Genomic DNA, 26,618 nt, shown 5'->3' with positions numbered 1-26,618 from the left:
ACCCAAAAAAGTTGAAAACTTATGTTCACATGAAAGCCTGCACACAGATATTTATAGAGCTTTATTCATAACTGCCAAAACTTGGAAGCAACCAAGATGCCCTTCAGTGGGTGAATGGATAAACAAGTAGTGGTATATCCAAACAATTCATTACTATTCAGCTCTAAAAAGAAATGAATTTTCAAGCATGAAGAGATGTGGAGGATCCTTAAATGCACCAAGTTAAAGAAGCCAATCTGAAAAGGCTACATGCTGCATGATTCCAACAAGATGACATTCTGGAAAAAGCAAAAATATGGGGACAGTAAAAACATCAGTGGTTGTTGGAGATAGAAGTGGGAGGAGAGATAAATAGGCAAAGCACAGAGGATTTTTCAGGCAGTGAAAATACTCTGAGACTATAATGATGGATCTATGTCATTATACATTTGTCCAAACCCATAGAATCTACAACACCAAGAGTGAACTTTACGGTTAGCAATGGACTTCAGGTAACTATGACGTGTCAGGGTAGGTATACCCTTCATAAAAATGCACCGTTCTGATGGGGAATGTTGGTAATGAGAGAGGCTATACATGGGTGGGAAATACCTGTACCTGCCTCTCAATTTTAATGTAAACCTAAAATAGGTCATAAAAGAATAAAACCAAATAATACATAAAAACTAAAAGAGAAAACTAAAACTAAATAAAAAACTAAGTAGTTATCATTTGTGTTGAAGGTTGTTCCTCACAACATTTGAAATTTTCAGGAAAGCTGATACTTTAAAAAAATTATCTCTATTTTCTAACAGATGAATTTTGAATTTTAATTAAATTCTTATAATTCTATTTGGGGGAAGTGATGGAATATTCAAATTCTGAAAGAAAGTTTTTCCTTTTATCCAAATGCTTGAACTCTCTCAAACTTCATTCTCTCCATTTTTCGTTTTTTTTTTTTTTTCTCTCTCTCTTCTATTGTTTGATCTTTTATTTTATTTTTTTAGGTAAGCTCTACACCCACCATGGGACTCGAACTCAGAATCCTGAGATCAACAGTAACATTCTCTACTGACTGAGCCAGTCAGGCACCCCTCTGTTGCTTGATCCTTTATATCTTGGCCTAGATGCCCCTGTAGCACCCCTCTGATTCCTCTCCAAGGCACATGGATGCGAGTACCCATATATGGTTGGTCTCTGTCTTGTGCAGCACATCCCTTCTTCAGATAACAGCAACTGCCTTTCACTGAATTCTCTTTCAATAAATTGGGGCCATGAGCTTCTTATACTGGTTATTAACTCAGAACTAATGGAGAAACAGGAAAACCTGATGGAATGACAGATAGTTCCTTACCTGCAAAAGTTCTATATCTGCAAAAGAGGTATCAGAAAAATACTATAATTATGTCAGGATTATATAGAGATTAAATCTAAGGTAGAGCTCCGACTCAATTTATTTTTAAATCTCATGGCTATTTGTGGACTGCGTATCTATTGAATGCCAGTTTGAAATGATATTACATATCTTCCGTTAGCCGTAATTGTAGAAAGTACTGGAATTTGGCTTGTTTTATAAAATGCTGATCAAAATAATCATTTTAGGTATGCATTCAGCTAGAATTTGGCCACACCTTAGTATGTGTCTGGTGAATGGCAAATTAGCCCGAATGACAGGAAGCTGAAAATCTATTTCCCGTCTTGGGTACTGATTGGCTGCCACTGTGGTCAAGTCCTTCAACTTTTTCTGCCTCAATTTTTTGCCTGCAACAGAAATGAGCTGATGTAAAACACGTTCTCTATGAAACAGCTGTCTTCAAAATTCTAAGCATAATCATTTGTGATTGTTATCCAGGCAGTTTAGAAGCAACTGAAAAAGTCAGTCTTATCCTTCCATTTTTAGCAGAAGCAACACAAATTAGTAACGGGAAGTCCAAGAAGGAATCTTGATGGTATATCTTTTTTTCATTCTTTTTATACTCCGAAGGATCTTTCTTCCATCTCATTATACCAAGAATTTATAGAGAATAGGACATTTTTTAAAACTTTGCATCAAAAAAAAAAAAAAACTTTGCATCAGAATAAAAGAGATTGCCAAATCTTTAAATAATCCTGAAGCGTATAACCCCAGTACCTGTATCGTTGTGGCCATGGATATATCGTGTGGCAACCAACAGCATCTGCCACACAATTACTAAGTTTCATTGTGTTTTTTTCCCTCTAATACTGAGAGAAAATCTGTAGGTTTCATTCACTGGCTATTTATGTGTTGATGCTCTCTCCTTACTTAGGAAAACATACACAATTACATAGAATAAAATAAAATGTAAATTAAGCAAGTAAAAAAATTAGAGAAAATAGAAGGGAAAATAAAGTAAAACCAGAAAGTAAGTTATTGTATACAAGGCCATCCTTGATCTTGTACATTTGTTAAAAATGGAACAAGTTTGCCTCTGAGATTTCTAACAGCTACCCATTGGTCTGACTTTTGCTCCCTAGAGCTACATATAATAAATCAAGTCCCTTTTCCACAAGGAAGTCCCTCCAATATGCAAAAAAAAAAAAAAAAAAAAGTATCTGAGTCAGAATGAATAATATTACCTATTGCCCAGAAAACATTATTAATTTACTTCACCTTTGTATGAAAATTCTAGTCTGTTCTATGCTAATGGACTCTATGGGACTTGATTGCCTAACCTCATTCCATTTAAGGTGGGGTTTTTTTTGTTTTTTTGTTTTGTTTTGTTTGTTTGTTTGTTTTTAAGTAGAACCCATTTTTACATGGAATTGAACCATTCATGGGTGAATAGTGGAATTGACTATAACAAGGCCATGGCAGTAGCCAAGTCCACCTTCAAAACTTTCTATACTGACCTGGGTAAAATCAGGACTCATTTTGACATTTCCTTCTAGCAACCTACATAGCCTGCATGGATTGAGAGTCATTTTGCTTTCAGGGACTTGAATAGTTATTGATCTTCCTTCCTAGCTTGATAGAATTCCATTGAAACTATTTAACATCCTTTTTTTTTTTTTTTTTTTTTAAATCTGGCGAAGGGAATTATGTACAGGGACTGGATGTTAGTATGATCTAGCTCTGATATCTGTCATGCTAACAATGTCAACATGGTAGTTCAATGCATTCGACTGTTAGGTGTGCAGTGACTTTCTCTCACACTACTCCACGTATGTTCCCCGCAAAGCCTACCATCTAGTGAAGAAGACATGGTTGACAAAAACTCACCTTCAGAAAGTGTGCAAGAGTGTCTGAACTCTTGTGTTCAAACCTCCATTGAACAAACTGGGAATATTTGAGCAAAACAAAACAAAAACAAAAACAAAAACAAAACTATGAAATCTTTTAATCTGTGGTCATTTGAATAAGATCCTCACTCAGATTTTAAGTTGTACAAAGTTTTAGAATATATTCAAGCCTGTCCACAATCCCACCCACCTACTACCATTGTAGGCAGGAATCAACCAGTGTGAACCAGTGATTCACAAATTTCTGACTCCAGCGATTCACAAATATCAATCTGAACCACATACCACCTGGCAACTTTAAATGGTTTAAATGTCCCTCGAATACAGGTGGCAATTATGCCTTACCCAGCTGTGATCTTTATCTAATTCATCACCACATTCCTCTCAGAGATCATTTGATTAGGCATTCTAGAAAGATTCAAGATGAACCATAGACCTCAGAGATCAGAGGTAAATATGCCCCCACAGTTGTGTCTGAAGTTAATAGAGTTCAGGAATCCTAAGAGATAAAAATATCGGTATGCCTGTATTGTGAACTAACAACAAGCCTTCTTAGCACCTTATTATCATAATAGCTTTAGCATCAAAGGTTTCACAATGATGTCTCTTGAGATTTTTCACCTCTGACCTCTCAGAAGTAAGTGGCTCAGTGTTATAAAATCATTTTTTGATAGGCAGAGTGGTGATGGTACCCACAGTAAGGCAGTACTCAGCTGTCTTGGAAACAACATACAAAGGGAGCCCAGAATTCAAGTACTGCTCTTGCCTCCTGTTTTTGGTCCTGGTCCCCTGGTCCTACTCAGCCATGCAATTACCAGAACATTAAGATGCCAGTTCTTCATATTGACAAATAAACATAATGCTTTGAGATATAGTTACTATACCTCTGACCAAGAGAATAGCAGGCTTTTAATATTCATCCAAAATACCTGGAAAAATCCTACAAGTGAAAAGACAGAAAAGGAATAAAATAAAGCAATCAGAACTCCAGGAAAAGAAATGTAACTTTACAAGAAAGGCATGGTCCAAGTAAAAGGAAAACTACAATACAACAGCATGAGTTTGGGTGATTGGTGAAATATATATCAAAAAACAAACAAACCTGAAATTGATACCAAGACCAGTATATTTTGTGAGTCACAGAGGCTGTGACACTGGAACTGTAGAAAAAGATATACAACCCTTATAAGTGATTTGGGGATATAGTGAGAAATTTTTACTTCTTTTTAGGATGTAAGCACACTTTCCTATTATACATTTTAAGATCAATCTAGGGACAAATTGCAGAAGTCATCGAGCTTGACTGTGAGTAGGTCATTGTAAGTTTCTAGGTAAAAGTGTTGAGAATAGGCCAAGGGACAATGTCCTCATGTTCTAGGGTGAAGACCAAAGTATTCTATATGACTGATGTAATCAGAAATAAATATTTAAATTGATGTGAATAGAAGTGGAAGTGCAGGAACAGAGAATTGTAAAATACACATTCAGCAATAAGCTGGAGCCAGTGATGGGTAAACGAGAACGTTTATATTTCACATAGTAGGAGGCGAATCTAAAAATAATTTCTAAAGTTAGTACATTGAGCAGTAGTTTTTGCAGCATGGTTCATAGAGTTACAGAGGAACCACCAGATGAACCAAGTAGAGAAATGGTAGGAGGTGATTGCTTTGGGGGAGAGCAGCTAGGAACAGAGGACAGCATAGGGGACTATTGTTTTATGATACAAAATTGTCTGTATTATTTGTATTTACATACCCACAGAACTATATGTTTTCAGCAAATCTTTGGCTATTTATTCTGTACATTCAACAGAAATCCAGGTAAGCAAGCCCCACTGAAGTAGAAATAGAACACCGAAGACCACTTCCTGAAAGTTCTAGGTACATCTATAACATTTATGTGAAGTGTGTGGTTGGGTTATTTCATTTAAAAAAAAACTCATAGATTTTTGATTTTTAATAAAGGCAGAGTTAATTTTGGTTTGAAGTTAGATGTTCCACTGCATTTCATATAAAACTTTCAAGATCTACAGATCAATCTGTGCTTCCAACTACCCCCGCAGAGCCTCTCTGCAATGAAATGTGACTCCACTTTACTAAAATTCTGACAAAGAATGTATTTAAGAATATAAAGATAGTGTTATCACTCTTTATTTAGCACATGGACTCTTAAAGATTCAGATTTCTTTTGGTTTGCTATTAATTGATCTTAATTCTAAGTGGAGGTGGTTGTAAAAGTGTAGTTATTTCTCTCAAAATAAGTGACTTCTGATAAGGTCACATGCTCAATGGAGAATGTAGGCCTCAAATACAAGTGATTTGACTCAAAATCAGTGTTTGATTTGTTAGATCTAGACCCACAACTGTAATATCTACCCTTTATTGAACATGATGTGGTAAGCTGTATATACAGATCATTTATTTCTTACCTTGTACTATTATTAAACCCATTTTACCATTAATAAAACTGAGGAACAGAGAAATTCATTCACCTTACAAACTTGGCTAGCAAGAGATAAATCTAGGATTTGAACCCAGAGTTCACCTACATGACATAGGGTTAGATCAGTAAGGACCTATGAAATCACTTAGTCTAGCTGCTTCATTTTATAATGGGATAGAGCCTGGATCACAGAAGAAAATTAACTTGTCCAAAATTACACAGCTGGTTAGTAACAGAGCCAAGACTAGAACCCACGTATTCTGGCTTTCAGTCCAATTCTTTTTCAACCACAGAAGGTCAGAAAATGTTAAACTTTTTGAGACTCTGTAGCCCATCTGGGGTTTCATTGAAGTGCCAGAATTTTAAGTCTCAATACTAAGCTAACTTAGTATCTAAAGATATTTAATACCACCACACTTTCACATTTGGCACAGCCATGAGATTTCATGGAAAATCACTGCACCAAATGGTACTACAGCCTTCCATATACAATAGCACCACACACACGTTAAAAAATTCCATTTTCCTAGCTTAGTAGGGAAAAAAATCATATTATTTGTTGTTTGGATGTTTTCAGTCTTGAAGAAACACTTCTTGGAATTTAATAATGGTTGGAACCAAAAGTGAAACTTGGAGGGGGAAATTCCTCCACAGGAAAATTAAAGCACAAAGTCAAAAATTGAATCCAGGCATTTTGCATTGACTCCTAGTTCATGATGCCCTGAAACTGATGGTTAATTCAATAACACAGCTCACATTTGTGGCTTAATTTACTCAAATATGATGTTACCATATCAGTAAAAAAAAAAAAAATCATGAAGTCTTCCATATTTATACATAAGAATTTGAAACATCAAAAACAGCAAATAAACACAAGGGACTCACAGTGATTACACTTTCAAAAACATCCTTAAATGGGTCTCTATTGGCAATGTTAACCACTGCAATGCCCACACAAACTTCCACTGCAAGAAAAGATTTGTGGACAGTTTGCAATTAATTTAATAGTGACAGTAAAGTAAGATTTTGGAAAAACTACTCTTTGATTAAAAAGAAAGAAAGGAAAGAAAGAAAGAAAAAGAAAGAAGAAAGAAAGAAAGAAAGAAAGAAAGAAAGAAAGAAAGAAAGAGAAAGAAAGAAAGAAAGAAAGAAGAAAGAAAGAAAGAAAGAAAGAAAGAAAGAAAGAAAGAAAGAAAGAAAGAAAGAAAGAAAGAAAGAAAAAGAAAGAAGAAAGAAAGAAAAGAAAGAAAGAAAGAAAGAAAGAAAGAAAGAAAGAAAGAAAGAAAGAAGAAAAAAAGAAAAGGAGAATGCAATGAAATTAAAAGAGATTTCATGCAATTGTCTCTCTGTTCTGGGGACAAATGGATTTGGATTTGGGGAGATAGTGGGAGAAACACGCATGAAGACTTCCTGAGCAAATTATTTACATAAAGCTGTTTTCCCTTCAAAAATATCTGCTAGGCTTTGGATTATGCTACTGAACATTTACAGCTCAGATGTCCATGTATCTGCTACAGATTGCTTGAAGGAAAAAAAAAGAAAAAGAGACTGACAAGGCTGGATATGCCTCCAAGAAAGCAAAACAAAGGTATTTCTACACTTGATTCACACACAGCCTCATGGAACATAAAATATCAGATGGTGTCAAGTAGCCTTCTTAAAAAGTCTAGGTACACCTAATACTTCCAAAAGCACCGGTTCGTAAAATATTATTCCTTCTTTATTATAGCATCCTACGCTTTTATCTTGTGGCCTGATTAAAATCATGTTTGAGATACCTGGCTATGTGGAAGGATCTTAATAAAAGTGCCTTAAGTTGGCTTAAACAGTAAACCAACAAAAGAAGCCATTTACTGCTTCCTAATCGAGCCTTCAATTTTGTGGATATCGACTTTTAAATAGTAGGATGCCCTGTGAAGTGTTCCCTTCAGCTCAGGAAAAAAAAAAAATCTATTGCTATTCTAACTGTATCCATCCAAGTGAAGTAATAATTATTGAAAGCAGGCAGTGGGAACTAGTTGTTCATGCCAAGTTTGGTCTATGGAAAAATATTTTATTGGATCCATAGTCTCCAGTTCACCATTGGCCTCACCAAATCCAGTCCATACTTCCACGCCCTGTGCCTGCTGCCCATGGACATTTTCACTAGGGATTCAGGTGAGCAGTGTGCAGATCTCTTTCTCTGAGTTCTAGATTTAAATATCTTTGATAAATGTAGGTACAAAAAGATATTTTTAAATTCAGGGAAAATGGTCAAGGAGATGAAATGTTAAGCCTCTATGCTTATGCACCTTTTAGGTAGGTTTCCCTTTCTGTCTCAAAATACCTAGATCCCAGGGCCCTTGATTTTGGCCTTTCCTGACTCTGAAATTCCATATAAAACTTAATGGTCCTAATTCCTAAGCAAACTAAACCCCTGGTTTCCAAAATCTACTCAAATTGATAAATTAATATAAGGATATTAATACATTGATGTTCTCATTCAGATAACTTAATTGAAGTAGAACAGGGAAACTTTCAAAACACACATAATTATCCCAAAGGAGTTCCAGAATTTTGGAAATTGTGGCAGACCAGAAAAGGAAATACTTTGTCATAAGAAGCCAGCCTACCCACTGGCCAGCCTGCTTAGGTGAGGTGCAAGAAGAACATTTCACAATAATCACTTTATGCTAATGATGACACAGCAGACCAAATAGTTTGTTCATATGAGCAAACCAGAAATTTCCTCAGGATAATTTCATTTAAAAAATAAAATAAAGTAAAGAGACTTCTACTACAACAGTTACCAGATGACTTACTTCTAGCCCATATTTGGTGACAGGGTCTTCTCATGTTTCTGCAACAAATACAAACTCCTGCAAGGATATCAGTGTGTTTGGTGGGGAAGAGAGGGCAATGAGAAGGCAAGTTCCTAAACTTGAGGGTTACAGTTCTTTCACACCAATAAAGAAAAAAATAATACTATTCCAGATACATGTTACTATAAAGGCCACACATTTCTTTGAATAAACTACTGGCCAATGAAAGAAGTGTTCGTTCATAGTAGGAGAACCAAGTCTTTATATCATGTTGCAATTTGTTTAGTTTTTCAAATACTCCATAACTGACAAGACCATGTGAAGCTCTACTGTGTGTGTGACTACACGGTGCTAGATGCTGAGGGCAGGTCTTTTTCCCAGAGGAATTTACACTCTCCTTGGGGAAACAAGATTATATTTGGAAACAATATTATTAGGTAAGCAGGTGCTTATTTTGTGAAATGAGGAGCTGCTGAGGTTCAAAGATGAAAAGAATTAATGTGGCCTGGAACATTCATTTGCCCACACTAAAAGTTGAGGACTGACAGTTCAATACATGTATAAGAGAGTGATCAGCAGCTACAAGAAGCCTTGAACCCAGAGTTCATGAATTATTTTTATCCATGGCTCTACCCTTGGCCCCGTGACTTCTATCTCGACCGGAGGTTCCAGTTCTGTTTCTTCTGGTCTCCCATCCCCATGTAGCATTTTCATCCTTGACACAGGCTCCACACCTAGATGTCCACTGTTTTCTGCAAGGTCTGAGTAAAACTAATAGTAAGTAACTTTTATATCTAGTCATTGTACATGTATTGCAATATGATCATCCCGTGCTATATCCAATTTACAGTTATTGAAACTTTAAACAGATAAAGGATTTGCTTAAGGTAATGGAGCCAGAAAGACACAGACTTAAGATTAAAACCCACATCTCTTTTGATTATAAAAGACACTTTTTTCTATTGTATTATGACACCCTCCTGTCAATATGAAAGACACATTATTTCATTGTTCCTCCAAATTCCAACCCCAAAGTCCCCTTCATGTAAAAGGGAGTATGCAACAATCCAGAGTGGACTGGAGATGTAGCCAGAAGTGACACAAATTTTATCTTAAAAATGTGAACAAATTGTGCTTCCTATTCAGTAACACACTCTTATTTGTTTTATTATACAAATAATTTTATGTCTTTATGTAAATGAATGTCCTGGAGCATATGACATGTTCATACTGTGGCTTGGCATAACTCCTAGAGATCCCCTTACAGACCCCAATTTCAGAATTATGATCTTTGGTAGTATGTGGAAATAGGAAAAATTGTAATTCGAGGTGAAAAGAAAGTACTTCTTCAGTATGGGTTTTCATAAACTAGAAACAACCACCTTACACAAACCCTTCCAGAGTCTGCAAAAGTGGACGGAAACACTTCCTGTTTTTATTAGTCAAGCATAACCTAGATTCTAAAATCTGCTAAAGACATTAAGGAAAGATCTAAACCAGCAAACTGAATAAGCAAACTCCAGGAGCCCAAAGATGCTCCTCTGAGGAGAGCCAGTCTCAGGTCCGACCAGTAAAAGCAACCATGCCCAGAAATGCAGAGACACCATAGGGACCGAGGGCTTCTGGACAAGCACCAGCAGTGTCCGCAGAGGCACTCCACCAGAGAAAATATCCACGTGGCTATGGGGTATTTGGAAAATTTTCAGCTTCATTTGGAAAATACCAATTAGAACTCAGTGAGATCCCACTTCATATCAACCAGAATGACTAAAATTAGGTAGACTAATAATACCAAGGCGGACTGTGGTGAACACACATACTGGCTGTGTAAATGAGGAAAACTGCTTGGTGAGAACTATGAACGCTGAACCTTTGACCTTGTCACTGCACTCCTGGGTATCCCTCTTGCCGCAATTCATTAATATGTTTACCAAAGGGATGCCCAGTAATGCTCTTGTTCCTACTATTCATAGTCACACTAAACTGTGCAGGGTTACAAATGTTCATCAAAAGTAGAACAGATACAAAACGGTGGCCCATCTACATAAGGAATTCTATAAAATAATGAAAATAAATGAACTGCCGCTGTGCACAACCACACAGATGAATCTTACACACACACAGTTTGATTAAAATAAGAGGGGCACCTGGCTAGCTCAGTGGTTGAGCATCTGCCTTTGGCTCAGGTCATGATCCCTGGATCCTGGGATCGAGTCCTTCATCGGGCTCTCTGCATGGAGCCTGCTTCTCCCTCTACCTATGTCTCTGCCTCTCTCTCTGTGTCTCTCATGAATCAATCAATCAATCGTATAAAATAAGACAGTTAAAAGAAAACACATATTGTATGAGTCTATTTATAAAAAATTCAAAGACATACTAGCCTAATTGTGAGATTAGAATTAGGGAGAACTTTTATGGAGTTTCTTTTAGAGAGGGTGGGGGACAGGGAGGAATTTCTGCTATGATAGCAGTGCTATTTCCTGATGAGATTTGTGTTGAATCGATATGCAATTTTGCATATATTAAGATGTACATTTATGATTTGTACACTTTTTTATAGATATGTTGTACTTCAATTAAATTTACTTAAAATGAGTAACTTTGCAGAAAATTTTAACAGAATATGAAGCACTGTATGTTCTCATATTCTTGTAATTGACTGATGAAAAGTTTATTAAGTTACCAATGAAATTGTTGACTGACTAAAAATATAGAACATAAGTGGGAAGCGAGGCTTTTGGATAAAAATAATATGAAATTTGATATTACTGAACATTAAATTTGGCTCTGAGTGTCATGACTGCCAAGAGAGAAATGGAAACATGATGGTTTATATATTTGCATTTTTTGAAAAATGTTCACAAAGCATACCAATTCATCAGAAAGGATGATGGCATTAATTCCAAAACAAATTTATCATATTATTAATATATCTTGAACATGAAGTGTTCCAAAGCTTCAAGAGCAAGATCCATTGCTTTCTCATGATTAAAAATTTTCAACATACTGATGTCATATGAAATAAAGGATTGGGGAATATTTTTATCAAAATGATCTTGGACTTGGTAGCTATCAATATTCAGAAAGCAATCCATATTTCTTGAGTATCATTATATTCTAACCACACTATTGAAAACCATGGCAAATGCAGATAAGTATTAGTTATCACCTTTGTCCTCCCTGAGTGTTTAATTTAATTGACACAATAGGAATTAATTAAAAAAAAAAACAGACCCTGTCTATATCATGACCATCTTAATACTGTATAACAACCACTAAGTCTCAGCAGTATTCAGTGTAAGCACTAATTTAACTCACAAATCTGCAGGCCAAGTGGCCATTGTATCATCCGAGATGACTTGCTGGAGATGTCTGGTAATTATTCAAAGATGACCCTCTCACCAATTCCAACTCTTGATTTTCTCACCTCTGTAAAAACCTTCCCCTTGCATCTGGACTGGACTTAAAATTTTCTCCTCCTCTTCTTCTTCTTCTTTCTTCTTCTTTCTTCTTCTTCTTTTTCTTCTTCTTTCTTCTTCTTCTTCTTCTTCTTCTTCTTCTTCTTCTTCTTCTTCTTCTTCTTCGCTTTTAGAAACATTTCTTAATTCATAAGAGTTTGCAAAGAAATGTACAGAACAATGCCATATATCCCTCTCCAGCCTACCCCAATATTAATACCTTATCCAAATAAAGTTTAATATTTAACCCAAAAAATCAACATTAATATAATTATACAGCTTATTCACATTTACTAGTTGCACATGCATTGTGTGTGTGTTTATGTGTGTATATAGCTCTGCACAATTTTACCAAATGTGTTGCGTTATATAACCACCACTGCAATCAAGATATTCAAATGTAACATCACAAGACCCCCTCATGTTACTCCCCCCATAGACCTACCAATCTCATTTTCTCCTAGTTCCCAATCACTAACCACCATTATTCTTCATTTCTGTAATAATGCTATTTTACAAATAATACATACATGGAATCATGAAGTATTTATCCTGTTGGAATTAGCCTTTTTCACTCAGCAGAATTCTCTTGAGGACCATCTGAGTTATTGTGTGTGTGTGAGTAATGTGTTCCTTTTCATTATTGAATCACATCCCATGATATGGATGTACTCATTTGTTTAACCACTGACCTATTAAAGGACATTTGGATACCTTCAAGTCTGGAATATTATGAAAAGAAGTAGCTTGAGTATCTGTGTGCACAAGTTTCCCTGTAAAAGTCATTTTTCAGGTATAAATGTCCACAATATAATTGCTAGGTCTTGTGGTAGGTCCACTTCTACTTTGGAAAGAAACTGCCAAACTATTTTCTAGAGACACTATAATATTTAACTCTCCAACCAACAATGTATGAGTGATCTTTCTCTACATGCTTGCCAGCATTCAATGTTAACTATTTTTCATTTCAACCGTTCTGCTAATATGAAGTACTATCTTACTAGGACTTTAATTTACATTTCTCTAATGGCTAATGATGGACACCTTTGCATGTGCTTGTCATTTTTATATATCTTGCTTAGCAAAAGTGTCTGTGTAAATGCTTTTTTCTACCATTTTCAATTGATTTTTTTTATACTGCTCACCCCTCAAAACTTCCCCAGAAGTAACCCTCATCTTGAATTTGTCTAATAGCCACTCCAGGTGATTCTGATGCATGCCAACATTTAAAAATAGAGCCCAGGGATAGAAAGAAGAGAGGGAGAGTCTGGGTAGACAGCCAGATGACCTGCTCTGAATCATTCAAAGGTCATCATCAGTAAGGGATTGGAGAAGGGAAGATAAGTGGATGGAAACGGGTTTTAGGAGGAAAGTGAAAAACTCCAAAGATAAATGTGATTCCCTTTGTGTTGTTATTCAGCCAACTGTGCTGCTACTGAAAATCACCCTTTGGAGGCTGCTCCTCGAGGTGGCGCTCCTGGGGACCTGACCATGTTGGGCCATGATTTTGCTGAAGGTCTGAACCTGAACCAAGTAGTCTTTCAGGGTCTTTTCCATCTCAATGGTTATGACAGCTATGGAAAATTGGGGTAGAGGGTGTACTGAGCCAGAGCTGTTAGTGAGAACTGATTGCTGCCAAAACTGGCACATTAACCTTAGAGTCACCTCACACTCTGTTGAATCTTACTTTGCTCCTACAATAAGAGAAACTTAGACCTTCCACTGAAAACTTCACTGTCGTTCCCAGCTGTGAAGGAATCAAGAGAAAGGAAGGGGTGAACTCAGACATTTCCTTCAAATGTCACAAGAAACAGAGTGGAACTTTGGACTGCAGGAGGGTGAGTGAGCCAACTGCTGCTCTGGTCTTGGACAATTAGTAACCAAGAGAGCCCCCTTGCACCAGACATGCCCACCCCTCAGAGTCGGCTTCGGTTGCATGAAGTCGTAATAAACTGGGCAGTTTCCTAGAGCACTCTAGCAGTTTCCTAGAGCTGGTCTGGAGAGTCTCCTGGTGGTATTTTAAACAGCTGATGTGGATTTCATCTAAGGATGCTAACCAGCAGGGCTTAGATCTGCTATTTCCTTTGTCAGCTCCCTTTCTGGTTCTACTGGAGTCAGAATTTGATGCCCAGAGCAGGTGGGACTCACCTAGGCAGGCTTGGGAGGGTTCTCAGCAATTCACAGGCAGTTATATGTTTTTGTCGTGTTTTTCTTACACGTTTCAGTGAGATAGGAAAAAGTGACCTTTTAGGAGGCCAACTCTCCTAAAGACAGTGTAGACCAGATGTCCCTCCTGAACAGTAATCCCCAGTCGAACCAAACATACTTCAGAAGTTCTTTCAGCAGAGATTCAGAATAGAGCAAATCCCCAAGCCTGAGGGAACAGTATATCAAAGTTTAATGAGAAGTATGAGAAGTTAAGGCATCTTTTTTTATTAAATTTATGCTTGAAAATGTTTTGATGAGTCCAGTTTTTAGTTTGCTTTTTTTTTTTTTTAATAGCCTCCTGGCTTTATCCAACCAGCCGCCACGTTGACCAAGTTCAGCATGATTGCCACAAGAGAAGAAATGCCTCTAGCTATCAACAGCATTAATTAACTCTGACTATGAATTTTCAAGCAGAAGTTATCATCATCATGTAGGGCAACAACTTTTGTTTCTCTTTAAGGACAAATCATGCAGCCGCTGAGGGAAATGTAAATCTAATCCATTGATGTGAACATTGCTTAGTGTCAGAAAGCACTGAAAGGGAAAGAAAAAGTGTACAGACAAAAGATAAGGGGAAAAGGCAAAGCAGAGACAAGAGAAGAGAATCGATTTTAACATTGGAGGTTTATATTAAATAAATTATCAGTTTCCAGGAGCCTTGCAAATCTCCACAGATTTAACAGGCCTATGCTATGTACCTCAGTAGAAGACCATACCCCTCTGATGTGAAGATTTCATTAGAATATCAATTATCTGTCATCTGCCTCATCATAAAGAAAAAATGGAACTGCTTACTACAAACACATTAAATGCATGGGTATCACTGGGGAGGAAGAGAGAAGGTTGTTTGGGCAGACATGTTAGCCATTGATCGGAATCTAAGAAGCAATTCTTCCTCCAAGTCAGAAAAGACAACTGAAAGGATGAGAGACAAGAAAGGTGAGAAGTGATGCGCTCTCAACACAATGACATTAAGGAGAGTGGTTGTGGCATATGATCCTCTGTTCAACAGGAAGAGCAACTCACATCATGACTTCCGGAAGACAGATCTCCAGAAGAGATCTGGCTCAAGGAGGCAGGCTCTGGGTTGGAAGCCCTGACAGAGAAGGGCGATGGGCATCTGCCTTCACTACTAAATTCCTGGCACATAGAACAGGGCCTGGCATGCCATAAGTATGCAGTGGGGAGAGGGGGACTGGTTTGACCTAGACAAAGCTGAGAAATAATTCCTCTAAAAGTCAGCCCATAGCACCTGGGTGGCTCAGTCGGTTAAGAGTCTGACTCTTGATTTTGGTTCAGGTCACCATCTCACAGGGGTGAGATTGAGCCCCCCATTGGGCTCCATGCTGGTTGTAGAGCCTGCTTAAGATTCCTTCTCTCTCCTTCTCCCTCTGCACACCCCACCCTGCTCAAACTCTTTTGCTCTCTCAAAAAAAAAAAAAAAAATTAAAAATTAGCCCATACTCATGAGTCCTGGGGAGCTTGAAGAAGGGATGGAAGAAGTAAAAAAAAAAAACTCCATGCTATTCAGGAAAAGAAATTAAGAGTTACTGATTATAAAGTGATTTGAATAGATTTTACAGACTGAAGACCTGTAGGTGTAATTAATGTCTTCCTGCATTTAGTGTTTCAAATACTATATATAGGCATACATATACACAATATATACCACTTATATATTATAATATGTATTGTACACAATATTAGAGTATTTGCTTATTCTCCTTCTATAATAAAGAGTATTAATTACATTAGAGTCTTTTTGTTAATTAAACTTAACATTATTTTGTGGAAAGACTGCTTGTTCTTTGTTTCAAATGTTACCTAGTTTGGGGAGAGCTGATTCCTTCACCCTGAAATACCCCATGGAACAGACTGCCTGGAGAAATTGATATACAGTTAAATGGACTACAATGCTAAAAAGGGAAATTTAAAAACGTGGTGCCAAGGGAAATTAAATAGAGCTGAAAGTGAAGACAGGGTAACTGAACAGAATCCCTAGGTCATGACCAGCAAGTGCACAGGTTCACCACCGCCCTTACATTCTTACTAGTGGGAGAGTAAGCAGTGGGTCACAGCACTCTTCCCTGGAAGCTTGCATGCTGACACCTAACTCCCCAGCCAGAGCTCCAGACCCCCATAAAGAATTGATAAAGGCTGCTATGCAGAATGAAACTCCGTCCCAATCCAAGACTTGCACCTTGAGATATAAATAGATACTAAAACAAAACAGAACAAAACGAAACTCAACAACAGCAGTGACAACAAAAACCCCACAAATTTGGCCTTACGCTTCTTAATAGCCTAAGGGAAAAAAAAAGAGTAAGGTATACAGTTTTTACTGGTGAGATGAAAGCTGTCCCTACGGAAGCAGCACTTTTTCTAATACTTTTTTCTATAAAAGAGATTTCTCATGTAAGCTTTTTGTTTTTTTTAAAGATTTTATTTATTTATTCATGAGAGACACACACACAGAGAGAGAGAGAGAGGTGCAGAGACACAGGCAGAGGGAGAAGGAGAAGCAGGCTCCATGCAGGGAGCCTGATGAGGGACTCGATCCTGGGTCTCCAGGATCACACCCTGGGTCAAAGGCGGTGCTAAACCGCTGAGCCACCGGGCTGCCCTCATATAAGCTTTTTAGAGATGCAATATTCTCAAAATATTTCCTTAGGAAATGTAACAGCTCTCATATTTTCCTGGAGCATCACTCAGCGAACCCAAAAGAAAACACTGATGCCCAATTTGCTGAAGACACTCGTCTAAGAGGATGGCATTTTGTCCTCTGGATCTGGAGGCTGTCCAGACCCAAGAAGAGAGCAGAGAAGATTTAGAGAAATGACTGGCTTCTGTGTCCTTCACCACTTCTCTCACCATACCCTTGATACCAGTTTCAAGTTGCCATATCTGAAAAGGGCAACTTTCTGTGTTTTTATTCTTCCTAGACATCAGGTTGATATTCTTTTATGGAAAATAAAGACCACAATCAAAATGCCTCAAGGAATTTTGCCCTTGGAGGAAGGTGGGCGATGAAAAACTTTATTGATTTTAAAAGGATTATTGAATACCCAAGTCAGAGAAAGACAAATAGTACACGATCTCATTTATATGCGCAACATCTAAAAAAGCCGAACTTCTTGAGACGGAGCAGAACGGTGGTGGTTGCCAGGGGCTGAGGGTGGGGGAAAACAGGGAGGTACTGGTCAAAGGGTACAAACTTCCAGTAATAAGATGAATAAGTTCTGGGAATCTGATTACAGCATGGGGACTAGAGTTCATAATACTGCATTGTATTCTTGAAAGTTGCTAAGGGAGTAAATCTTAAATATACTCACCACAAAAAAGAACTGGTAATTATGTGAGGTGATGGAGGTATCAACCAACTCTACTAGGGCAATCATTTCACAACATAAAAGTGTATCAAGTCAACACACTATACATATTAACTTATATAATGCTAAATGTCAGTTAGTCAACAAAATCTGGGGATATAAATGAAGAAAATGAGAGCTGGCATGTTGGAATAGATGTTTCTTCTCATTATATGCATGTTTACATACACGTATGTGTATATTGATATATATATACAAAAATATACACACACTTAGAAATAATATGTACAAACTTAACTATTTTTCATTCCACGATATAGTGAACATTTTCTCCTATCTTCGACAACATGATTTTTAACAGTCACATTAATATTCCAGTGTAGATGCGCTATAATTTATTTACTCAAAGCTATATTGTTGAAAATCGCATTTTTGTTCTTACGCATTGTTATAATAACGTGGATATGCCTGGTTATTTCCTTAAGAAATTATCCTAAGTGTGTAAGAAGTAAAATTGCTGATTAACAGCATGCAAATAATTTCAAGTTTTTAAATTCACATCCTTACACATTCTTCAAAACCTGCAGCACACATCCTGGCCTCTGCCTCCTTCCTGACCACTTTCCACCCCGCCCCCTGTGTACCTTGTAGCTGCATCTACATGCTATACATATAATACAGCGATGTATCCTTATTTCTAAATGCTGCTCTCCTCTCTCCTACCAAAGTGTGAGTTCATTTAGTTAGTAACACCCGTGTTTCATTTTTCTCTGAATCTCTAGCACAATGTCTGACGCAGAAAGTGTCATTTAATAAGCACATTTTGGAAGGAGGAAGGATGAATGAATGAACAAACATAATAAATGAAAGTTTGAGTCAAGAACACTATTTCGCCTTTTTGGCCCCTGAATTGAGGTCTTCCATTATCCCTATGTGGAAAGTTCTTATCCCCCATTTTGTGAAGGAAAAGATAATTTTTCTCACTTCTCTTCAAATTGCTCCAATTCACCTGTCCTCCCAGTTGGCTCAGTGACAGAACATTTCGTCTCAAAGCTCAGAACACTTTTTAATGCATAGGACTAGACTCAGTCAAAAATCAACATCAATGCAGGATCTGGGCGCAGTAGCCAAGTAAGTAGAAATGGTGTCCTCATGCATGATGATATAATAGGATTTCTCTGACCATCACACTCCTCTTTGGGGAAAAGTAGTGAGATTCCCTTGTACTGGTTGTAATCTTTTATTCCCTTCCTTCAATTGTTTTTTAATTTTACTATTTTGGGGTGTTTTTTTATGATTTTATTTATTTATTCATGAGAGACACACCGAGAGAGGCAGAGACACAGGCAGAGGGAGAAGCAGGCTCCCTGTGGGGAGCCCGATGAGGGACTCTATCCCAGGATCATGCCCTGAGCCAAAGGCAGCTGCTCAACCACTGAGCAACCTAGGCATCGCTCCCTTTCCTCAGTTGTAAAGGCTCACTCTGTAAATATGATAAATTTAATTATTCATTAAGGAGAAATACATACTATTTCAATGAACATATTGAGGGCCCACTTTTCACATGCATTATTTTGTATGATAATTTAAGAAACCAAGAAGAAATTGTTGTTCCCAATTGAAAGGCAAGAAATAAAATTACCTCACCTATTCGGGGCACACCCCATCCCCCAATACACAGATTCTTCCCCTTATCGTGCCAGAAGCTGTGGAAAAACAGAAACATGGGTTTTGTTCTCTGGGATCAAAAGACAAATTTATCCATCTCTGTGATCTCCTCTGCCTGACAGAGGCATCCCTGCCTCATCTTAAGATAAGGAAAGGGATGATACAGTTGGCCTCTTAATCTCTCCATTTTTCTGCATCACTGGCAGATTTCCTCGCATAACCCTGTCCCTTTCTATATGTACAGAGCAAGCATTAGCATCAGGATCACACGAGGAAACTCGCTATGGTCAGCAGAAGCTCAAGATCAGCCCCTATGCTAAGTGGTTGTCATGGATTTTCACGTCTGGGTTGTCAAATCTCCAAATACCTGCAGATTTGGACAGCCTGTGTGCTGACCCTGGAGGGCCAGAGGGCCAGAGTGGTGAATGCAGAAAAGGCAAATGGGACAAGTGAAGTTGTTTCGGGACTCGGGAAAGATTAGCTCCTCTACCCCACAGAGGAAATTTCAGACATTTGGAGGGGCTGACGGACTTCATTTTCAAGAATGACTAGAGCAAATATAGAGAAACGTCTGACCTTTTTCAAACATCTCATTCTTCATATAAAGAAAATACTAACAATCATTGCGTTTGAATCTAGGTTTATAGTTAGCAAAAAGTGGATGTCATTTCAGACCTTAATATTCCAGGATACAGCTACTGCAAACAGACATTTTTGATGGGATAAGTAGAAAGGGACCAGAAGCACAGAATGAAGTATTTTTGGGGAATCTCTGTGCTCTCTGAGTCAGTGAAGGAAATGCTTGGCAAAGCATGTTACACCATATCGAACCTGCTGGAAATCATCTTTAGTTGTTTTGCAAGGCCCATTTGCAACCTGGTTATTCTTCTGTTCAGAACTACCTGTAAAAAGCAGTTTACCCATCTCCATTTCAGTTAATAAGTTAGAACTTCTGGAATTTATATGTGATTTAATCCTGTGACACCAAGAGGGTCTTACTATCAATGGGCTCATTCTGTTTCTTTTCCCAAAGTCAATACGAACAATATTAATCCTGGTCATCATCTAAATCCTAAAATGATGTTTGAAGAAATTACATCTGGCTTCCTCTGAAGTTAGAATATACTGTAGAGCCACTTCTCAAAAGTATTTAAAACTTGACTCCAAAGAAATAAGACAATGTTCACGCTCTCTTTTTAATATACTCTTTAATATACTCTCTTTAATATACCCTACTAGTCCTACCTCCTCAATTTCCCAACATAGAGATATTTTATATATCATTTGCCCCACTTGCCAAATACCAGAATGGTTTAGAATCTTCTAGAACTTTGCTACTCAAAATGCAATCCACACATCAGCAGCATCTTGTAGACAGGGGAGGAGGGCTTGTTAGAGATGTGGGCCTCACCCCTATGATCTGCTGAATCAGAATCTGCATTTTAACAAGACCCAAGGTGATCATATGCATATTCAAATTTGAGAAACATGCTTTAGAATCAAAATAAGTATCTTAATCATTTTGGACTGCTATAACAGAATACCAGAGACCTGGGTGGCTTAAAGAACAAACATTTACTTCTCAAGTTTCTACAAGTTGGAAAGTCCAAGATGAAGAGACTGGAAGATCCAGTGTTTGGTGAGGGATGGGTTCCTGGTTTGCAGGTGGCCATCTTCTGGTTACACCCTCACACAGCAGAGAGCAGAGAGCATGCAAGCTCTTGTGTCTCTTTTACTAGGGCACTAAATTCCATTCATTAGGGTTCCACCCTCATGACCTAATTACCTCCCAAAGGCCCCGTGTCCTAAAGCCACACACTGGGGACTAGGATTTCTTCTTTTTTAAAAAATATGTTATTTATTAATGAGAGACACATAGAGGAGTAGAGACATAGGCAGAGGGAGAAGCAGGCTCCCTCCCGGGAGCCTGATGCTTGACTCCATCCTAGCCAGGTGCCTGAGATCATGACCTGAGCCAAAGGCAGACGCTCAACCACTGAGCCACCCAGGCGTCCCTGGGGATTAGGATTTCAACATATGAATTTGGGAGTGGTGGGGATACAAACATCAAGACCACAAAAATAGGTAAATAAATCCCACTGTCTCTTTGGCTAGGCTTCAGTGAGATAAAAACAAATACGTGAAAGTCTATAAAGACAAATAAAAACTGGTTTCACAGGAAAATGAAGTGAAAGTGGACTCCGTGGTGTGATTTAATATTCTCCAACAGCAATGAAACAACAGTTTTTCCACTGGAACAAACCTAAGTCAATAGCTGTCCTATGTATTTGCCATTTTACAAACCTACTATGCCATTACAACAGAAAACAAAGAATGTACTATTCTAAAACCTACTATGGTCTCTGCAGAAATCTTTCCTTGTGCCTGTCTCTGTGTTAGGGATTTTGTGTGAATTACCTCGTTCAGTCTTATTCAAATAATCATTCTGCAGTACTCCAGTTTTATATCCCTATTTCTTCTCAGGACAGGGCACCTACCAAAAAAATACATATGTGGGATCCCTGGGTGGCACAGCGGTTTAGCGCCTGCCTTTGGCCCAGGGCGCGATCCTGGAGACCAGGAATCGAATCCCACGTCGGGCCCCCGGTGCATGGAGCCTGCTTCTCCCTCTGCCTGTGTCTTTGCCTCTCTCTCTCTTTCTCTGTGACTATCATAAATAAATAAAAATTAAAAAAAAGAAAGAAAAATAAATAAATAAATAAAATCTTTAAAAAAAAAACATATGTAACTCAGAACCAAATTGAATGGAAATGGATGAGTAGGAAACCAAGAAAAATGTCCAAGGCCTCTGGCTCCATATTGACAGCTACTGTTGGTAGAGACTGCACATTTCAGGGAGGCGACTCAGAGGGCTCCTGGTTGTAAAAAAAGCAAATACCAATAGATCAAGTTCAAAAGGCCTCCAAAACCAGTGAAGTGTGGATCAAGTGGATCCTGTCAATCCCAGGATCAGAAAAGGCAAGAACAAAGGAATCAGCTAGAGTGGGAATGTGAATCTTGTGGTAAGAGTATCAGGGGCCTCCTAGATTCAGGGAGAAACCTGATTGGAAGTTTCCAGAGCATGATGTTGAGGCAAAGCTGGGAAGTCCTCTTGCTTTGGCCATAGCTCCCTGTTTGTAATGGCCTCCATCCTGCCTTCAGCCATAACCTGATAAAAGGCACCATCTGATAAAAAAGTGGACTCTGGTAAAACACTATTTGTGGCATTGCTCATCCTGTGTAATTCAGTCTTAACCTACATCAACCTTAGTTGCATGAGTCCTCGGAAGTCTGGGTTTTTAACTACACTTTGTGCCAAACAACGTTAAGGGCTCAGATACGTGCAGGCACACACACGCTTTAAAATATATAGTTAATTGTATTTTTGTAGTTATAATTCTCACTGCCAGGTGTTCTAAGGAAAGTTATGTTCAGATGATATGATAAGTGTTAATGACAGCTGGGCTGGCTGACTTACCACTTCTATAAATATTACCTTCTGGTAATGCTGATTCTCTGGGCACAAATATTTTTTAAAGAACTGAGGGCTGGGATTTTGGGAAAAAAAGTTTGTATTTTTACATGTCCTTATGGTTTTAGGTATGCATAGTTAATAAGAATGAGCTTTTTAAATTCTAGCAGCTATCCTTTTAAAGAGAAAATATTGAAATCTCTTTTTCTTATTTTAACTGGGTTTGGTCTGTTTCTGCTGTGCATGAAAAGTCAAGAAGGCTTTTTTTTTTTTTTTTACTATTAATACCTTATGGAACCATGTAAATAAATACAGGAGAAAATTAATATGTCCCACCCGCAAAATAGCATCATTAACTATTGAGTTCGTTAGGGGAGAAAACTTGTCTGGGATTAGATCCACTATGGAGATGCCAGGAAGAATCCAAGAAAACCCTCAGAATTGCAGCTTAAGATCTACGTACATTTTGACTTATCAGTTCTCATATCAAATAGCAATATATCCTGCAGTAATAATGAAAACTCTGGCAGATAATTTTTAGGCATGTTTACATGGCTTGCTAGTTGGTTTGTGTACATCATCTCATTTAATCACTACTGTTGTAGGGTTGCTACCCTGGGCCTAGAAACTAACATTTTTATTTGGTGGTCCAACGCACTGGAGTCCAGAGAGTTTATTTCCCAGCATGACACAGGTAAGAAATGATGGAGCCTGAATTCAAGTCCAGGAAGGGTGACTCGGAGCCCAAGCCCTCAGCCATCATGCTATGTTGATCTGAAAGGAGGAAAGGGGTTTCCCAAACTCCATTCCAGGACTTCAGTGAAACAGATAGCAGGGGAAGCTTCCGGAGGTCCACTAGATGAAGACAGTGGGTGAGGAGCTCTCTTCAACACCAGATCCCCCCACAGGCTCAACCACTTGAAAGGGAAACCAGAACCCAGATACTCACTTTTTCTTAGGAGGATTAATTTGTTGTGGGTTCAGTGCAGCACAAGGGAAACAATAGTGACTGTTTCTAAACATGGGCACAGCTGTGCTAAGAATAGCCCACTTGGCAGCTCTCTGTTTTCCAGAAAACTGAAACAGGAAAAAGAGAAAAACCTGGACCAGAAGGACAACAAAGGCAATTAAAAGCAGCCTTCCTGGCATCAGGAACTCAAACTGCACTATCTGAAAAATGGAAGATGCTCTAAGTCCTGCTAATAGAGGAAAAACACCAGGAAAGTGTTTTTTGAAAAGCAAGACCTGAAAGCATCCCTAAGTATGTTCTGGGAATAATTGACATCTTTATGCTACACTTGTTTTATTTTACAACCTACACACCTCCTATCTCCCTAGCTAATTATCAGCTACTCAAGGTCAGGGAGACAGTTACATGCATTTTGGTATCTTTCATCCGATGCCAACAGGCGAAAGGAAAAGCACAGGAGGTGGTCTCTCTTCTCCCATCTTCCCTCCCACACCCTACTCTGCTCGGTCGTTGCTGGCAGCATATTCCAACAGAAATAAGATTAAACAGCACGTATAAGTGAGAGCAACTTATATGGCCTTAACCATTCTAGGTATCCAAATCTGACTCCACCAGTCAGAGAAACGTCTCCAGTTTGTTTCTTTTTTTTTTTTTTTTTAATTTTTATTTATTTATGATAGTCACACAGAGGGAGGGAGAGAGAGGCAGAGACACAGGCAGAGGGAGAAGCAGGCTCCATGCACCGGGAGCCCGATGTGGGATTCGATCCCGGGTCTCCAGGATCGCGCCCTGGGCCAAAGGCAGGCGCCAAACCACTGCGCCACCCAGGGATCCCTAGTTTCAGTTTCTATATGGAACAAGATTCGAAGGTATCTTTAATTTAAGTCTCCGGTGAGATGACTGAAGATGATGTTGCTTCCTTGAGTGGAATTACACATTCTGACACGTATCCCAAATTCTCTGTATAGATGAATCACTATAAAGAATGTCCAGAGGGTTCCTAGTCACTAAGAAACTTAAGGAAATGGCTCTGGGTCACCCTACACTTTTTGCCCTTGGAGTGCTCGGGCTACTGTACTGTGCCTCATGTTGGCTTCTCTCGAGCTATCCATGCTAGCATGGGTGCTTCTCGGGGATGCTTTATACCTCACGCCACAGGAAATTTCGAGCATAAACCCAGGTAACCCCCAACACCAGCAAGAATTAAAAGGCACCGCATCAACCAACCACGTCTTCCCATGGACATTTAGGACACCCATTCCATTCGGAATAAATGCTACCCCTGAAACTGGGGTGTCTCTGGTCCCATGGCCTTGGCAAGACAGATTGAAGTTATTGCAACATTTGTTCATTTTCACAAATCCAGGTTATTCTATTTTGCCATGATCTCTGTATCACACCTGCTATGGACTCATTACCAAACCCACCCTTCACTTTTGTACTTTCCAGAAGCACAGTCATTATCTTCTGTGAAACATGCTACTTCCCTCCAGGAAGTTTAGAAAATATCGGTTGATGATTTATTTTCCTAGTTAGCTTACTTGAATACCAAACGAAATTAAGAATCCCGCCTCAGTCTTAGAGGCTATAAATCTTAATTCTGTGGGACTGTGGAGATGTTACTTAACTCCTCTTCACCTGTGTCTTTATCTGAAATGTGTATGAAAGCGGTTACCTCAGAGAGTCAATGGGAAGATAACACATATCAGGTGCCTAACTATATAGTGTCTTACACATGGTGAATGGTCAGTAATGGTGAGGCATTATTATTATCTTTCCTTCTAACCCCTTAATGCTTGAGCGGCATTTATCATATCCCTCTTGGTCAGCATCATGAACCTTCCTGGGTACCATCTCAAAAAGGTGACCCTGGAGTCAGTTGCTTCATACCAAGGTATGGGAGAGAATCACTGGAGACACGATACTGTGATGTCCCACTAAGTGTCCTTAACACACCACTTCCCTTTACAGAACTTTATTCACCTCTCTTCATTCTGAAGTTGACCCCACCTATCTCCATCCAGTTTTTTTTTTTTCCTGTGCTCAGTGCAGCTTGAAGCAATCCCATCAACAGGTTTTTAGTCTTGCTCTATCAGGTATGATTTATTGTATCTCTGCAGGGCCTGGGTTAAAATAGTCTAAATGTGATTAGCTATGAACAAAAGCAATACACGATAAAGAATGACACAGCCACTGTCTTGTCCTTCAGGGCATTAAGGGTGATCACATTTTCCTATTTCATTGGGGGAAAAGCTCATTGTGCTTGAAGGTATTAGGGCAATGTGATTAAATGTTACTGTGCATAATTTGATATTAGGTATTACCTGGATAATACCTATGTCTTCCTGCCACTGAAGCTAAACCATTTGCAAACATTAATGTTGTGCAGTTGAATGCAAACCATTTTCCTTTGTGTCTCCTTGGCTATAGTGAAGTTAAAATGATAATAATAATCATAGGATGTGTTTTGTTTGCAACACAAATGATTAGCAGTAAAGACGAATAATAAGTTTTATTAAAAATTAGAGTAAATAACAGATGGCTGAACCCTTGGATACCCCAATAGAGAAAAATCTGTGGTGTTCTAGCTTGAGCACTTTGGGAAATGTGTATGGTACTCACTTTCTGGTAACAGCATGCGGCATTGTTAAGCTTGATTAAGCAAATTTAATTAGCATTAGTCGATGCATTTTCATAAGTGGATAAAATATATTCCAGCTTAGGCATAACTGTTAATATTTAATTTATGAGATAAAAGTTAAAATGTAACCATAAAATATTAAAATTGAAATAAGCCACATTTAAGGGAACCGATCTTTTGGTTAACTTTCCTCAATTATTTTTTAACACTACAATTTAAAGGAAATTGCCTTAGCGTTTTTCTGTTTCTTTGGTTTTGCTATACTATAACAGATGGTAGAAGTAAAAATGAGTCATGCATTCCAAGTTGAGGGTACCTAAATTCCTAAATGACCTAGGACCATGTTACTCTATAATCAGACTTTCCAACAGTCTTCAGACCTGGGTTTT

This window comes from Nyctereutes procyonoides, unplaced genomic scaffold (genome assembly GCF_905146905.1).
Source record: "Nyctereutes procyonoides isolate TBG_1078 unplaced genomic scaffold, NYPRO_anot_genome, whole genome shotgun sequence".
Classification (NCBI taxonomy): domain Eukaryota; kingdom Metazoa; phylum Chordata; class Mammalia; order Carnivora; family Canidae; genus Nyctereutes; species Nyctereutes procyonoides.
The sequence above is the reverse complement of the archived record's forward strand: the minus strand, read 5'-3'. Positions refer to the sequence as shown.